Source organism: Triturus cristatus, chromosome 6, assembly GCF_964204655.1.
Source record: "Triturus cristatus chromosome 6, aTriCri1.1, whole genome shotgun sequence".
NCBI classification, from domain to species: domain Eukaryota; kingdom Metazoa; phylum Chordata; class Amphibia; order Caudata; family Salamandridae; genus Triturus; species Triturus cristatus.
In genome coordinates this window covers 99,279,011-99,294,848 of record NC_140589.1, presented here as the reverse complement: position 1 = coordinate 99,294,848, position 15,838 = coordinate 99,279,011, and the positions used below count along the sequence as shown (strand labels likewise).

At 43.4% G+C, this 15,838-nt stretch overlaps 16 non-coding genes across 16 annotated transcripts; all 16 read left to right on the top strand.

Moving 5' to 3' along the window:
- The first annotated feature begins 769 nt into the window (after positions 1 to 769).
- TRNAL-UAG (transfer RNA leucine (anticodon UAG)) lies at positions 770 to 852 on the top strand. Its single transcript has one exon. It is a non-coding gene; the product is annotated as a tRNA-Leu (tRNA).
- Positions 853 to 1,753: 901 nt separating this feature from the next.
- TRNAL-AAG (transfer RNA leucine (anticodon AAG)) lies at positions 1,754 to 1,836 on the top strand. Its single transcript has one exon. It is a non-coding gene; the product is annotated as a tRNA-Leu (tRNA).
- Positions 1,837 to 2,860: 1,024 nt separating this feature from the next.
- Positions 2,861 to 2,943, top strand: TRNAL-UAG (transfer RNA leucine (anticodon UAG)). Its single transcript has one exon. It is a non-coding gene; the product is annotated as a tRNA-Leu (tRNA).
- A 632-nt stretch (positions 2,944 to 3,575) lies between these two features.
- On the top strand, positions 3,576 to 3,658 carry TRNAL-CAG (transfer RNA leucine (anticodon CAG)). The gene has a single exon. It is a non-coding gene; the product is annotated as a tRNA-Leu (tRNA).
- Positions 3,659 to 3,844: 186 nt separating this feature from the next.
- TRNAL-AAG (transfer RNA leucine (anticodon AAG)) lies at positions 3,845 to 3,927 on the top strand. The gene has a single exon. It is a non-coding gene; the product is annotated as a tRNA-Leu (tRNA).
- A 1,739-nt stretch (positions 3,928 to 5,666) lies between these two features.
- Positions 5,667 to 5,749, top strand: TRNAL-CAG (transfer RNA leucine (anticodon CAG)). Its single transcript has one exon. It is a non-coding gene; the product is annotated as a tRNA-Leu (tRNA).
- A 1,293-nt stretch (positions 5,750 to 7,042) lies between these two features.
- On the top strand, positions 7,043 to 7,125 carry TRNAL-UAG (transfer RNA leucine (anticodon UAG)). The gene has a single exon. It is a non-coding gene; the product is annotated as a tRNA-Leu (tRNA).
- A 632-nt stretch (positions 7,126 to 7,757) lies between these two features.
- Positions 7,758 to 7,840, top strand: TRNAL-CAG (transfer RNA leucine (anticodon CAG)). Its single transcript has one exon. It is a non-coding gene; the product is annotated as a tRNA-Leu (tRNA).
- Positions 7,841 to 9,846: 2,006 nt separating this feature from the next.
- Positions 9,847 to 9,929, top strand: TRNAL-CAG (transfer RNA leucine (anticodon CAG)). Its single transcript has one exon. It is a non-coding gene; the product is annotated as a tRNA-Leu (tRNA).
- A 186-nt stretch (positions 9,930 to 10,115) lies between these two features.
- TRNAL-AAG (transfer RNA leucine (anticodon AAG)) lies at positions 10,116 to 10,198 on the top strand. The gene has a single exon. It is a non-coding gene; the product is annotated as a tRNA-Leu (tRNA).
- A 1,739-nt stretch (positions 10,199 to 11,937) lies between these two features.
- On the top strand, positions 11,938 to 12,020 carry TRNAL-CAG (transfer RNA leucine (anticodon CAG)). Its single transcript has one exon. It is a non-coding gene; the product is annotated as a tRNA-Leu (tRNA).
- Positions 12,021 to 12,206: 186 nt separating this feature from the next.
- On the top strand, positions 12,207 to 12,289 carry TRNAL-AAG (transfer RNA leucine (anticodon AAG)). The gene has a single exon. It is a non-coding gene; the product is annotated as a tRNA-Leu (tRNA).
- Positions 12,290 to 13,313: 1,024 nt separating this feature from the next.
- On the top strand, positions 13,314 to 13,396 carry TRNAL-UAG (transfer RNA leucine (anticodon UAG)). The gene has a single exon. It is a non-coding gene; the product is annotated as a tRNA-Leu (tRNA).
- A 632-nt stretch (positions 13,397 to 14,028) lies between these two features.
- Positions 14,029 to 14,111, top strand: TRNAL-CAG (transfer RNA leucine (anticodon CAG)). The gene has a single exon. It is a non-coding gene; the product is annotated as a tRNA-Leu (tRNA).
- Positions 14,112 to 14,297: 186 nt separating this feature from the next.
- On the top strand, positions 14,298 to 14,380 carry TRNAL-AAG (transfer RNA leucine (anticodon AAG)). Its single transcript has one exon. It is a non-coding gene; the product is annotated as a tRNA-Leu (tRNA).
- Positions 14,381 to 15,404: 1,024 nt separating this feature from the next.
- TRNAL-UAG (transfer RNA leucine (anticodon UAG)) lies at positions 15,405 to 15,487 on the top strand. The gene has a single exon. It is a non-coding gene; the product is annotated as a tRNA-Leu (tRNA).
- Positions 15,488 to 15,838: the final 351 nt, after the last annotated feature.

Sequence of the window (15,838 nt, the reverse complement as noted above, 5' to 3'; positions counted from 1 at the left end):
GTTTTAGGTTTCCAATAAGGAGGTTTTAAATTTTATGTCACGTCATTTTCAGATGCTTCATTCAAGAGATGTTTCCACTATAGAATGCAGAGCAAGGGCAAAAATACAAGTGATAGAGCGAGTGAGTGAGAAGGAGTGTTGTGGAAGGAGAGAATGAAACAAAGACAGAGTGAGTGAATGGCAGGGAGGCATAGAAGAGGAGTCTAGTAGTGAAGGAGACCTGCTTTTCCCTGCTCTTGACCTCCCACCCATCCCCAAACAACCACAAACATACCTTCTGTGCAAAGTTGGTATGCAGAATTTCATGCCTCAGCAAGTGAGGGTGAGTCCCAGGCCAGGGGCTAAAGAGCAAAAGAGTGCCTGTGCTCAGACTTTCCCTGCTAGGGATAGTTTATCTGGAACAAGGCCTACTCTCTTGTATCCAGCAAGGATCTGCAAGGTACATTGGCAGCATACATTTGCATAAACTGCCCCACCTATTGCCTTCCTACTTCCTGTGCTGTAGTTGTTTGTGTAGAGAGAGAGGTCACAGGCAAGGAAATGTTGTGAGTCGGATACAGGACCCTAAATAGCTGGTGAGAGGTATGTGGTGTTCTAAAAGCATGAAAACTGTATACCTGTGAAATAAAGTGCTTTCGTATGCGTTCTTCTGTGTTTATTGTCCTGTGCATAAAGTTGCACCTTGTGTTTGAAGGTTTAAATTATTTCAGGCTTGCATGGAGGTAGACGTTTCTGAGTAACTTTTATTCATTTCTTAAAAGCCTATACTGTCAGGATGGCCGAGAGGTTTATGGCGCTGTGTTTAGGCCACAGTCTCCTTTGGAGGTGTGGGTTCGAATCCCACTTCTGACATGCCTTTTGGAGATTTAATCTCCTTTATCAGGTTAACATCTGATGGAAGTTGCATCTGTTGGTCTTCACCTGGCACGTTATTCCGTTCTCCTCTTGTCAAGAGAGATGGGGTTTCTCATATATTTAGGTTCTATAACGTCTTGCTGACAAAGCGCAATCCTTACCAAATGAGCATAGGACCCATGTAAGAGGTCATCTGGAAGAGTCATGCTCTTGTATGCCCTGCCCAGACGGGCCCTGCAAATTTGGAAGAATGCCTTGCATCTGGTAGACAACTGGACTCCAGCACACTTACAGCAATTTCCTCAGGGCTTTGATCAGGGGCTGCTTAAATTTGCATACTCCACCCTATGTTGTGACTTTGAGATCCCTTGTTGAAATTGCTTTAGCCAGCCAAGAGGTGGCTATTGTCTCAATTTCAAAGCAGCTTTGAGCCGTTCAAGTGGCTGGTGAATAGCACTTTCTCTTTGTTCGCCTCAAAGTTCTAAAGAGTTCTCCATAGGTCCTGCTCTGTACAGATTGTTCAAAGATCTGTTGGAAGTGCATATAATAGGATAAATAAATTGAGGGCATTCCTTTTCAGTACCTCACCTGCATGGCTGTCTGGCCTCTGGAAGATGCTGGGAAAGCAAGTCAGGATGGCCGAGTGGTCTAAGGCGCTGCCTTCAGGTTGCAGTCTCCTCTGGAGGCAGGGGTTCAAATCCCACTTCTGACAGTCCTGTGTTTACTCTAATTTTTTTCTTGAGAAATATGATCATTTCCCTCGCAGTGGCTTATAGGATTGTCTTCTTGGAAGAGTGCAGTGAGTTTTTTTCTTGCTCTAGCCACTATTGGCCTAAGCTCTGTGCATTTTTTGGTTCCTAATATCTTTCTCACCCTTTAGATGAAAAAGCAGCATGGGGTCAGGATGGCCAAGTGGTCTAAGGCTCTGCGTTAAGGCCGCAGTCTCTCCTGGAGGCGTGGGTTCGAATCCCACTTCTGACAAAACTTGAATTCCATTTTCTCTCTCAGTTCCTTTAGAATCTCAGCTAAAAATTGGCAATGTAAATAATATCTGAATAAGTACCAAACTTCAGTTTCAACTGAAAATGCATTTGCCCTATTCTATCTTTAACGTTAATGTAATATTCTTCTAGCACTCGTGGTGTTTTATATTTCTTTTGTGGGGTACTTTAAAAATCTTTTTTATGAAAGAAATGGGTTACATTAAGTCTTGTGAAGTTTTAGGTTTCCAATAAGGAGGTTTTAAATTTTATGTCACGTCATTTTCAGATGCTTCATTCAAGAGATGTTTCCACTATAGAATGCAGAGCAAGGGCAAAAATACAAGTGATAGAGCGAGTGAGTGAGAAGGAGTGTTGTGGAAGGAGAGAATGAAACAAAGACAGAGTGAGTGAATGGCAGGGAGGCATAGAAGAGGAGTCTAGTAGTGAAGAAGACCTGCTTTTCCCTGCTCTTGACCTCCTACCCATCCCCAAACAACCACAAACATACCTTCTGTGCAAAGTTGGTATGCAGAATTTCACGCCTCAGCAAGTGAGGGTGAGTCCCAGGCCAGGGGCTAAAGAGCAAAAGAGTGCCTGTGCTCAGACTTTCCCTGCTAGGGATAGTTTATCTCGAACAAGGCCTACTCTCTTGTATCCAGCAAGGATCTAGAAATCCTGCATGAATCTGCAAGGCACATTGGCAGCATAAATTTGCATAAACTGCCCCACCTATTGCCTTCCTACTTCCTGTGCTGTAGTTGTTTGTGTAGAGAGAGAGGTCGCAGGCAAGGAAATGTTGTGAGTCGGATACAGGACCCTAAATAGCTGGTGAGAGGTATGTGGTGTTCTAAAAGCATGAAAACTGTATACCTGTGAAATAAAGTGCTTTCGTATGTGTTCTTCTGTGTTTATTGTCCTGTGCATAAAGTTGCACCTTGTGTTTGAAGGGTTAAATTATTTCAGGCTTGCATGGAGGTAGACGTTTCTGAGTAACTTTTATTCATTTCTTAAAAGCCTAAACTGTCAGGATGGCCGAGAGGTCTAAGGTGCTGTGTTTAGGCCACAGTCTCCTTTGGAGGCGTGGGTTCGAATCCCACTTCTGACATGCCTTTTGGAGATTTAATCTCCTTTATCAGGTTAACATCTGATGGAAGTTGCATCTGTTGGTCTTCACCTGGCACGTTATTCCGTTCTCCTCTTGTCAAGAGAGATGGGGTTTCTCATATATTTAGGTTCTATAACGTCTTGCTGACAAAGCGCAATCCTTACCAAATGAGCATAGGACCCATGTAAGAGGTCATCTGGAAGAGTCATGCTCTTGTATGCCCTGGCCAGACGGGCCCTGCAAATTTGGAAGAATGCCATTCATCTGGTAGACAACTGGACTCCAGCACACTTACAGCAATTTCCTCAGGGCTTTGATCAGGGGCTGCTTAAATTTGCATACTCCACCCTATGTTGTGACTTTGAGATCCCTTGTTGAAATTGCTTTAGCCAGCCAAGAGGTGGCTATTGTCTCAATTTCAAAGCAGCTTTGAGCCGTTCAAGTGGCTGGTGAATAGCACTTTCTCTTTGTTCGCTTCAAAGTTCTAAAGAGTTCTCCATAGGTCCTGCTCTGTACAGATTGTTCAAAGATCTGTTGGAAGTGCATATAATAGGATAAATAAATTGAGGGCATTCCTTTTCAGTACCTCACCTGCATGGCTGTCTGGCCTCTGGAAGATGCTGGGAAAGCAAGTCAGGATGGCCGAGTGGTCTAAGGCGCTGCGTTCAGGTCGCAGTCTCCTCTGGAGGCGTGGGTTCAAATCCCACTTCTGACAGTCCTGTGTTTACTCTAATTTTTTTCTTGAGAAATATGATCATTTCCCTCGCAGTGGCTTATAGGATTGTCTTCTTGGAAGAGTGCAGTGAGTTTTTTTCTTGCTCTAGCCACTATTGCCCTCAGCTCTGTGCATTTTTTGGTTCCTAATATCTTTCTCACCCTTTAGATGAAAAAGCAGCATGGGGTCAGGATGGCCGAGTGGTCTAAGGTGCTGCGTTAAGGCCGCAGTCTCTCCTGGAGGCGTGGGTTCGAATCCCACTTCTGACAAAACTTGAATTCCATTTTCTCTCTCAGTTCCTTTAGAATCGCAGCTAAAAATTGGCAATGTAAATAATATCTGAATAAGTACCAAACTTCAGTTTCAACTGCAAATGCATTTGCCCTATTCTATCTTTAACGTTAATGTAATATTCTTCTAGCACTCGTGGTGTTTTATATTTCTTTTGTGGGGTACTTTAAAAATCTTTTTTATGAAAGAAATGGGTTACATTAAGTCTTGTGATGTTTTAGGTTTCCAATAAGGAGGTTTTAAATTTTATGTCACGTCATTTTCAGATGCTTCATTCAAGAGCTGTTTCCACTATAGAATGCAGAGCAAGGGCAAAAATACAAGTGATAGAGCGAGTGAGTGAGAAGGAGTGTTGTGGAAGGAGAGAATGAAACAAAGACAGAGTGAGTGAATGGCAGGGACGCATAGAAGAGGAGTCTAGTAGTGAAGGAGACCTGCTTTTCCCTGCTCTTGACCTCCCACCCATCCCCAAACAACAACAAACATACCTTCTGTGCAAAGTTGGTATGCAGATTTTCACGCCTCAGCAAGTGAGGGTGAGTCCCAGGCCAGGGGCTAAAGAGCAAAAGAGTGCCTGTGCTCAGACTTTCCCTGCTAGGGATAGTTTATCTGGAACAAGTCCTTCTCTCTTGTATCCAGCAAGGATCTAGAAATCCTGCATGAATCTGCAAGGCACATTGGCAGCATAAATTTGCATAAACTGCCCCACCTATTGCCTTCCTACTTCCTGTGCTGTAGTTGTTTGTGTAGAGAGAGAGGTCGCAGGCAAGGAAATGTTGTGAGTCGGATACAGGACCCTAAATAGCTGGTGAGAGGTATGTGGTGTTCTAAAAGCATGAAAACTGTATACCTGTGAAATAAAGTGCTTTCGTACGTGTTCTTCTGTGTTTATTGTCCTGTGCATAAAGTTGCACCTTGTGTTTGAAGGTTTAAATTATTTCAGGCTTGCATGGAGGTAGACGTTTCTGAGTAACTTTTATTCATTTCTTAAAAGCCTATACTGTCAGGATGGCCGAGAGGTCTAAGGTGCTGTGTTTAGACCACAGTCTGCTTTGGAGGCGTGGGTTCGAATCCCACTTCTGACATGCCTTTTGGACATTTAATCTCCTTTATCAGGTTAACATCTGATGGAAGTTGCATCTGTTGGTCTTCACCTGGCACGTTATTCCGTTCTCCTCTTGTCAAGAGAGATGGGGTTTCTCATATATTTAGGTTCTATAACGTCTTGCTGACAAAGCGCAATCCTTACCAAATGAGCATAGGACCCATGTAAGAGGTCATCTGGAAGAGTCATGCTCTTGTATGCCCTGGCCAGACGGGCCCTGCAAATTTGGAAGAATGCCATGCATCTGGTAGACAACTGGACTCCAGCACACTTACAGCAATTTCCTTAGGGCTTTGATCAGGGGCTGCTTAAATTTGCATACTCCACCCTATGTTGTGACTTTGAGATCCCTTGTTGAAATTGCTTTAGCCAGCCAAGAGGTGGCTATTGTCTCAATTTCAAAGCAGCTTTGAGCCATTCAAGTGGCTGGTGAATAGCACTTTCTCTTTGTTCGCCTCAAAGTTCTAAAGAGTTCTCCATAGGTCCTGCTCTGTACAGATTGTTCAAAGATCTGTTGGAAGTGCATATAATAGGATAAATAAATTGAGGGCATTCCTTTTCAGTACCTCACCTGCATGGCTGTCTGGCCTCTGGAAGATGCTGGGAAAGCAAGTCAGGATGGCCGAGTGGTCTAAGGCGCTGCGTTCAGGTCGCAGTCTCCTCTGGAGGCGTGGGTTCAAATCCCACTTCTGACAGTCCTGTGTTTACTCTAATTTTTTTCTTGAGAAATATGATCATTTCCCTCGCAGTGGCTTATAGGATTGTCTTCTTGGAAGAGTGCAGTGAGTTTTTTTCTTGCCCTAGCCACTATTGGCCTAAGCTCTGTGCATTTTTTGATTCCTAATATCTTTCTCACCCTTTAGATGACAAAGCAGCATGGGGTCAGAATGGCCGAGTGGTCTAAGGTGCTGCGTTAAGGCTGCAGTCTCTCCTGGAGGCATGGGTTCGAATCCCACTTCTGACAAAACTTGAATTCCATTTTCTCTCTCAGTTCCTTTAGAATCTCAGCTAAAAATTGGCAATGTAAATAATATCTGAATAAGTACCAAACTTCAGTTTCAACTGCAAATGCATTTGCCCTATTCTATCTTTAACATTAATGTAATATTCTTCTAGCACTCGTGGTGTTTTATATTTGTTTTGTGGGGTACTTTAAAAATCTTTTTTATGAAAGAAATGGGTTACATTAAGTCTTGTGATGTTTTAGGTTTCCAATAAGGAGGTTTTAAATTTTATGTCACGTCATTTTCAGATGCTTTATTCAAGAGATGTTTCCACTATAGAATGCAGAGCAAGGGCAAAAATACAAGTGATAGAGCGAGTGAGTGAGAAGGAGTGTTGTGGAAGGAGAGAATGAAACAAAGACAGAGTGAGTGAACGGCAGGGAGGCATAGAAGAGGAGTCTAGTAGTGAAGGAGACCTGCTTTTCCCTGCTCTTGACCTCCCACCCATCCCCAAACAACCACAAACATACCTTCTGTGCAAAGTTGGTATGCAGAATTTCACGCCTCAGCAAGTGAGGGTGAGTCCCAGGCCAGGGGCTAAAGAGCAAAAGAGTGCCTGTGCTCAGACTTTCCCTGCTAGGGATAGTTTATCTGGAACAAGTCCTTCTCTCTTGTATCCAGCAAGGATCTAGAAATCCTGCATGAATCTGCAAGGCACATTGGCAGCATAAATTTGCATAAACTGCCCCACCTATTGCCTTCCTACTTCCTGTGCTGTAGTTGTTTGTGTAGAGAGAGAGGTCGCAGGCAAGGAAATGTTGTGAGTCGGATACAGGACCCTAAATAGCTGGTGAGAGGTATGTGGTGTTCTAAAAGCATGAAAACTGTATACCTGTGAAATAAAGTGCTTTCGTACGTGTTCTTCTGTGTTTATTGTCCTGTGCATAAAGTTGCACCTTGTGTTTGAAGGTTTAAATTATTTCAGGCTTGCATGGAGGTAGACGTTTCTGAGTAACTTTTATTCATTTCTTAAAAGCCTATACTGTCAGGATGGCCGAGAGGTCTAAGGTGCTGTGTTTAGGCCACAGTCTCCTTTGGAGGCGTGGGTTCGAATCCCACTTCTGACATGCCTTTTGGACATTTAATCTCCTTTATCAGGTTAACATCTGATGGAAGTTGCATCTGTTGGTCTTCACCTGGCACGTTATTCCGTTCTCCTCTTGTCAAGAGAGATGGGGTTTCTCATATATTTAGGTTCTATAACGTCTTGCTGACAAAGCGCAATCCTTACCAAATGAGCATAGGACCCATGTAAGAGGTCATCTGGAAGAGTCATGCTCTTGTATGCCCTGGCCAGACGGGCCCTGCAAATTTGGAAGAATGCCATGCATCTGGTAGACAACTGGACTCCAGCACACTTACAGCAATTTCCTTAGGGCTTTGATCAGGGGCTGCTTAAATTTGCATACTCCACCCTATGTTGTGACTTTGAGATCCCTTGTTGAAATTGCTTTAGCCAGCCAAGAGGTGGCTATTGTCTCAATTTCAAAGCAGCTTTGAGCCATTCAAGTGGCTGGTGAATAGCACTTTCTCTTTGTTCGCCTCAAAGTTCTAAAGAGTTCTCCATAGGTCCTGCTCTGTACAGATTGTTCAAAGATCTGTTGGAAGTGCATATAATAGGATAAATAAATTGAGGGCATTCCTTTTCAGTACCTCACCTGCATGGCTGTCTGGCCTCTGGAAGATGCTGGGAAAGCAAGTCAGGATGGCCGAGTGGTCTAAGGCGCTGCGTTCAGGTCGCAGTCTCCTCTGGAGGCGTGGGTTCAAATCCCACTTCTGACAGTCCTGTGTTTACTCTAATTTTTTTCTTGAGAAATATGATCATTTCCCTCGCAGTGGCTTATAGGATTGTCTTCTTGGAAGAGTGCAGTGAGTTTTTTTCTTGCCCTAGCCACTATTGGCCTAAGCTCTGTGCATTTTTTGATTCCTAATATCTTTCTCACCCTTTAGATGACAAATCCGCATGGGGTCAGGATGGCCGAGTGGTCTAAGGTGCTGCGTTAAGGCTGCAGTCTCTCCTGGAGGCATGGGTTCGAATCCCACTTCTGACAAAACTTGAATTCCATTTTCTCTCTCAGTTCCTTTAGAATCTCAGCTAAAAATTGGCAATGTAAATAATATCTGAATAAGTACCAAACTTCAGTTTCAACTGCAAATGCATTTGCCCTATTCTATCTTTAACATTAATGTAATATTCTTCTAGCACTCGTGGTGTTTTATATTTGTTTTGTGGGGTACTTTAAAAATCTTTTTTATGAAAGAAATGGGTTACATTAAGTCTTGTGATGTTTTAGGTTTCCAATAAGGAGGTTTTAAATTTTATGTCACGTCATTTTCAGATGCTTTATTCAAGAGATGTTTCCACTATAGAATGCAGAGCAAGGGCAAAAATACAAGTGATAGAGCGAGTGAGTGAGAAGGAGTGTTGTGGAAGGAGAGAATGAAACAAAGACAGAGTGAGTGAACGGCAGGGAGGCATAGAAGAGGAGTCTAGTAGTGAAGGAGACCTGCTTTTCCCTGCTCTTGACCTCCCACCCATCCCCAAACAACCACAAACATACCTTCTGTGCAAAGTTGGTATGCAGAATTTCACGCCTCAGCAAGTGAGGGTGAGTCCCAGGCCAGGGGCTAAAGAGCAAAAGAGTGCCTGTGCTCAGACTTTCCCTGCTAGGGATAGTTTATCTAGAACAAGGCCTACTCTCTTGTATCCAGCAAGGATCTAGAAATCCTGCATGAATCTGCAAGGCACATTGGCAGCATAAATTTGCATAAACTGCCCCACCTATTGCCTTCCTACTTCCTGTGCTGTAGTTGTTTGTGTAGAGAGAGAGGTCGCAGGCAAGGAAATGTTGTGAGTCGGATACAGGACCCTAAATAGCTGGTGAGAGGTATGTGGTGTTCTAAAAGCATGAAAACTGTATACCTGTGAAATAAAGTGCTTTCGTATGTGTTCTTCTGTGTTTATTGTCCTGTGCATAAAGTTGCACCTTGTGTTTGAAGGTTTAAATTATTTCAGGCTTGCATTGAGGTAGACGTTTCTGAGTAACTTTAATTCATTTCTTAAAAGCATATACTGTCAGGATGGCCGAGAGGTCTAAGGCGCTGTGTTTAGGCCACAGTCTCCTTTGGAGGCGTGGGTTCGAATTCCACTTCTGACATTCCTTTTGGAGATTTAATCTCCTTTATCAGGTTAACATCTGATGGAAGTTGCATCTGTTGGTCTTCACCTGGCACGTTATTCCGTTCTCCTCTTGTCAAGAGAGATGGGGTTTCTCATATATTTAGGTTCTATAACGTCTTGCTGACAAAGCGCAATCCTTACCAAATGAGCATAGGACCCATGTAAGAGGTCATCTGGAAGAGTCATGCTCTTGTATGCCCTGGCCAGACGGGCCCTGAAAATTTGGAAGAATGCCATGCATCTGGTAGACAACTGGACTCCAGCACACTTACAGCAATTTCCTTAGGGCTTTGATCAGGGGCTGCTTAAATTTGCATACTCCACCCTATGTTGTGACTTTGAGATCCCTTGTTGAAATTGCTTTAGCCAGCCAAGAGGTGGCTATTGTCTCAATTTCAAAGCAGCTTTGAGCCGTTCAAGTGGCTGGTGAATAGCACTTTCTCTTTGTTCGCCTCAAAGTTCTAAAGAGTTCTCCATAGGTCCTGCTGTACAGATTGTTCAAAGATCTGTTGGAAGTGCATATAATAGGATAAATAAATTGAGGGCATTCCTTTTCAGTACCTCACCTGCATGGCTGTCTGGCCTCTGGAAGATGCTGAGAAAGCAAGTCAGGATGGCCGAGTGGTCTAAGGCGCTGCGTTCAGGTCGCAGTCTCCTCTGGAGGCGTGGGTTCAAATCCCACTTCTGACAGTCCTGTGTTTACTCTAATATTTTTCTTGAGAAATATGATCATTTCCCTCGCAGTGGCTTATAGGATTGTCTTCTTGGAAGAGTGCAGTGAGTATTTTTCTTGCTCTAGCCACTATTGGCCTAAGCTCTGTGCATTTTTTGGTTCCTAATATCTTTCTCACCCTTTCGATGAATAAGCAGCATGGGGTCAGGATGGCCGAGTGGTCTAAGGCGCTGCGTTAAGGCCGCAGTCTCTCCTGGAGGCGTGGGTTCAAATCCCACTTCTGACAAAACTTGAATTCCATTTTCTCTCTCAGTTCCTTTAGAATCTCAGCTAAAAATTGGCAATGTAAATAATATCTGAATAAGTACCAAATTTCAGTTTCAACTGCAAATGCATATGCCCTATTCTATCTTTAACGTTAATGTAATATTCTTCTAGCACTCGTGGTGTTTTATATTTGTTTTGTGGGGTACTTTAAAAATCTTTTTTATGAAAGAAATGGGTTACATTAAGTCTTGTGATGTTTTAGGTTTCCAATAAGGAGGTTTTAAATTTTATGTCACGTCATTTTCAGATGCTTCATTCAAGAGATGTTTCCACTATAGAATGCAGAGCAAGGGCAAAAATACAAGTGATAGAGTGAGTGAGTGAGAAGGAGTGTTGTGGAAGGAGAGAATGAAACAAAGGCAGAGTGAGTGAACGGCAGGGAGGCATAGAAGAGGAGTCTAGTAGTGAAGGAGACCTGCTTTTCCCTGCTCTTGACCTCCCACCCATCCCCAAACAACCACAAACATACCTTCTGTGCAAAGTTGGTATGCAGAATTTCACGCCTCAGCAAGTGAGGGTGAGTCCCAGGCCAGGGGCTAAAGAGCAAAAGAGTGCCTGTGCTCAGACTTTCCCTGCTAGGGATAGTTTATCTAGAACAAGGCCTACTCTCTTGTATCCAGCAAGGATCTAGAAATCCTGCATGAATCTGCAAGGCACATTGGCAGCATAAATTTGCATAAACTGCCCCACCTATTGCCTTCCTACTTCCTGTGCTGTAGTTGTTTGTGTAGAGAGAGAGGTCGCAGGCAAGGAAATGTTGTGAGTCGGATACAGAACCCTAAATAGCTGGTGAGAGGTATGTGGTGTTCTAAAAGCATGAAAACTGTATACCTGTGAAATAAAGTGCTTTCGTATGTGTTCTTCTGTGTTTATTGTCCTGTGCATAAAGTTGCACCTTGTGTTTGAAGGTTTAAATTATTTCAGGCTTGCATTGAGGTAGACGTTTCTGAGTAACTTTTATTCATTTCTTAAAAGCATATACTGTCAGGATGGCCGAGAGGTCTAAGGCGCTGTGTTTAGGCCACAGTCTCCTTTGGAGGCTTGGGTTCGAATCCCACTTCTGACATGCCTTTTGGAGATTTAATCTCCTTTATCAGGTTAACATCTGATGGAAGTTGCATCTGTTGGTCTTCACTTGGCACGTTATTCCGTTCTCCTCTTGTCAAGAGAGATGGGGTTTCTCATATATTTAGGTTCTATAACGTCTTGCTGACAAAGCGCAATCCTTACCAAATGAGCATAGGACCCATGTAAGAGGTCATCTGGAAGAGTCATGCTCTTGTATGCCCTGGCCAGACGGGCCCAGCAAATTTGGAAGAATGCCATTCATCTGGTAGACAACTGGACTCCAGCACACTTACAGCAATTTCCTCAGGGCTTTGATCAGGGGCTGCTTAAATTTGCATACTCCACCCTATGTTGTGACTTTGAGATCCCTTGTTGAAATTGCTTTAGCCAGCCAAGAGGTGGCTATTGTCTCAATTTCAAAGCAGCTTTGAGCCGTTCAAGTGGCTGGTGAATAGCACTTTCTCTTTGTTCGCCTCAAAGTTCTAAAGAGTTCTCCATAGGTCCTGCTCTGTACAGATTGTTCAAAGATCTGTTGGAAGTGCATATAATAGGATAAATAAATTGAGGGCATTCCTTTTCAGTACCTCACCTGCATGGCTGTCTGGCCTCTGGAAGATGCTTGGTAAGCAAGTCAGGATGGCCGAGTGGTCTAAGGCGCTGCGTTCAGGTCGCAGTCTCCTCTGGAGGCGTGGGTTCAAATCCCACTTCTGACAGTCCTGTGTTTACTCTAATTTTTTTCTTGAGAAATATGATCATTTCCCTCGCAGTGGCTTATCGGATTGTCTTCTTGGAAGAGTGCAGTGAGTTTTTTTCTTGCTCTAGCCACTATTGGCCTAAGCTCTGTGCATTTTTTGGTTCCTAATATCTTTCTCACCCTTTCGATGAAAAAGCAGCATGGGGTCAGGATGGCCGAGTGGTCTAAGGCACTGCGTTAAGGCCGCAGTCTCTCCTGGAGGCGTGGGTTCGAATCCCACTTCTGACAAAACTTGAATTCCATTTTCTCTCTCAGTTCCTTTAGAATCTCAGCTAAAAATTGGCAATGTAAATAATATCTGAATAAGTACCAAATTTCATTTTCAACTGCAAATGCATTTGCCCTATTCTATCTTTAACGTTAATGTAATATTCTTCTAGCACTCCTGGTGTTTTATATTTGTTTTGTGGGGTACTTTAAAAATCTTTTTTATGAAAGAAATGGGTTACATTAAGTCTTGTGATGTTGTAGGTTTCCAATAAGGAGGTTTTAAATTTTATGTCACGTCATTTTCAGATGCTTCATTCAAGAGATGTTTCCACTATAGAATGAAGAGCAAGGGCAAAAATACAAGTGATAGAGCGAGTGAGTGAGAAGGAGTGTTGTGGAAGGAGAGAATGAAACAAAGACAGAGTGAGTGAATGGCAGGGAGGCATAGAAGAGGAGTCTAGTAGTGAAGGAGACCTGCTTTTCCCTGCTCTTGACCTCCCACCCATCCCCAAACAACCACAAACATACCTTCTGTGCAAAGTTGGTATGCAGAATTTCACGCCTCAGCAAGTGAGGGTGAGTCCCAGGCCAGGGGCTAAAGAGCAAAAGAGTGCCTGTGCTCAGACTTTCCCTGCTAGGGATAGTTTATCTGGAACAAGGCCTACTCTCTTGTATCCAGCAAGGATCTAGAAATCCTGCATGAATCTGCAAGGCACATTGGCAGCATAAATTTGCATAAACTGCCCCTCCTATTGCCTTCCTACTTCCTGTGCTGTAGTTGTTTGTGTAGAGAGAGAGGTCGCAGGCAAGGAAATGTTGTGAGTCGGATACTTGACCCTAAATAGCTGGTGAGAGGTATGTGGTGTTCTAAAAGCATGAAAACTGTATACCTGTGAAATAAAGTGCTTTCGTATGTGTTCTTCTGTGTTTATTGCCCTGTGCATAAAGTTGCACCTTGTGTTTGAATGTTTAAATTATTTCAGGCTTGCATGGAGGGAGACGTTTCTGAGTAACTTTTATTCATTTCTTAAAAGCCTATACTGTCAGGATGGCCGAGAGGTCTAAGGCGCTGTGTTTAGGCCACAGTCTCCTTTGGAGGCGTGGGTTCGAATCCCATTTCTGACATGCCTTTTGGAGATTTAATCTCCTTTATCAGGTTAACATCTGATGGAAGTTGCATCTGTTGGTCTTCACTTGGCACGTTATTCCGTTCTCCTCTTGTCAAGAGAGATGGTGTTTCTCATATATTTAGGTTCTATAACGTCTTGCTGACAAAGCGCAATCCTTACCAAATGAGCATAGGACCCATGTAAGAGGTCATCTGGAAGAGTCATGCTCTTGTATGCCCTGGCCAGACGGGCCCAGCAAATTTGGAAGAATGCCATTCATTTGGTAGACAACTGGACTCCAGCACACTTACAGCAATTTCCTCAGGGCTTTGATCAGGGGCTGCTTAAATTTGCATACTCCACCCTATGTTGTGACTTTGAGATCCCTTGTTGAAATTGCTTTAGCCAGCCAAGAGGTGGCTATTGTCTCAATTTCAAAGCAGCTTTGAGCCGTTCAAGTGGCTGGTGAATAGCACTTTCTCTTTGTTCGCCTCAAAGTTCTAAAGAGTTCTCCATAGGTCCTGCTCTGTACAGATTGTTCAAAGATCTGTTGGAAGTGCATATAATAGGATAAATAAATTGAGGGCATTCCTTTTCAGTACCTCACCTGCATGGCTGTCTGGCCTCTGGAAGATGCTGGGAAAGCAAGTCAGGATGGCCGAGTGGTCTAAGGTGCTGTGTTCAGGTCGCAGTCTCCTCTGGAGGCGTGGGTTCAAATCCCACTTCTGACAGTCCTGAGTTTACTCTAATTTTTTTCTTGAGAAATATGATCATTTCCCTCGCAGTGGCTTATAGGATTGTCTTCTTGGAAGAGTGCAGTGAGTTTTTTTCTTGCTCTAGCCACTATTGACCTAAGCTCTGTGCATTTTTTGGTTCCTAATATCTTTCTCACCCTTTGGATGAAAAAGCAGCATGGGGTCAGGATGGCCGAGTGGTCTAAGGCGCTGCGTTAAGGCCGCAGTCTCTCCTGGAGGCATGGGTTCAAATCCCACTTCTGACAAAACTTGAATTCCATTTTCTCTCTCAGTTCCTTTAGAATCTCAGCTAAAAATTGGCAATGTAAATAATATCTGAATAAGTACCAAATTTCATTTTCAACTGCAAATGCATTTGCCCTATTCTATCTTTAACGTTAATGTAATATTCTTCTAGCACTCCTGGTGTTTTATATTTGTTTTGTGGGGTACTTTAAAAATCTTTTTTATGAAAGAAATGGGTTACATTAAGTCTTGTGATGTTGTAGGTTTCCAATAAGGAGGTTTTAAATTTTATGTCACGTCATTTTCAGATGCTTCATTCAAGAGATGTTTCCACTATAGAATGAAGAGCAAGGGCAAAAATACAAGTGATAGAGCGAGTGAGTGAGAAGGAGTGTTGTGGAAGGAGAGAATGAAACAAAGACAGAGTGAGTGAATGGCAGGGAGGCATAGAAGAGGAGTCTAGTAGTGAAGGAGACCTGCTTTTCCCTGCTCTTGACCTCCCACCCATCCCCAAACAACCACAAACATACCTTCTGTGCAAAGTTGGTATGCAGAATTTCACGCCTCAGCAAGTGAGGGTGAGTCCCAGGCCAGGGGCTAAAGAGCAAAAGAGTGCCTGTGCTCAGACTTTCCCTGCTAGGGATAGTTTATCTGGAACAAGGCCTACTCTCTTGTATCCAGCAAGGATCTAGAAATCCTGCATGAATCTGCAAGGCACATTGGCAGCATAAATTTGCATAAACTGCCCCTCCTATTGCCTTCCTACTTCCTGTGCTGTAGTTGTTTGTGTAGAGAGAGAGGTCGCAGGCAAGGAAATGTTGTGAGTCGGATACTTGACCCTAAATAGCTGGTGAGAGGTATGTGGTGTTCTAAAAGCATGAAAACTGTATACCTGTGAAATAAAGTGCTTTCGTATGTGTTCTTCTGTGTTTATTGCCCTGTGCATAAAGTTGCACCTTGTGTTTGAATGTTTAAATTATTTCAGGCTTGCATGGAGGGAGACGTTTCTGAGTAACTTTTATTCATTTCTTAAAAGCCTATACTGTCAGGATGGCCGAGAGGTCTAAGGCGCTGTGTTTAGGCCACAGTCTCCTTTGGAGGCGTGGGTTCGAATCCCACTTCTGACATGCCTTTTGGAGATTTAATCTCCTTTATCAGGTTAACATCTGATGGAAGTTGCATCTGTTGGTCTTCACTTGGCACGTTATTCCGTTCTCCTCTTGTCAAGAGAGATGGGGTTTCTCATATATTTAGGTTCTATAACGTCTTGCTGACAAAGCGCAATCCTTACCAAATGAGCATAGGACCCATGTAAGAGGTCATCTGGAAGAGTCATGCTCTTGTATGCCCTGGCCAGACGGGCCCAGCAAATTTGGAAGAATGCCATTCATTTGGTAGACAACTGGACTCCAGCACACTTACAGCAATTTCCTCAGGGCTTTGATCAGGGGCTGCTTAAATTTGCATACTCCACCCTA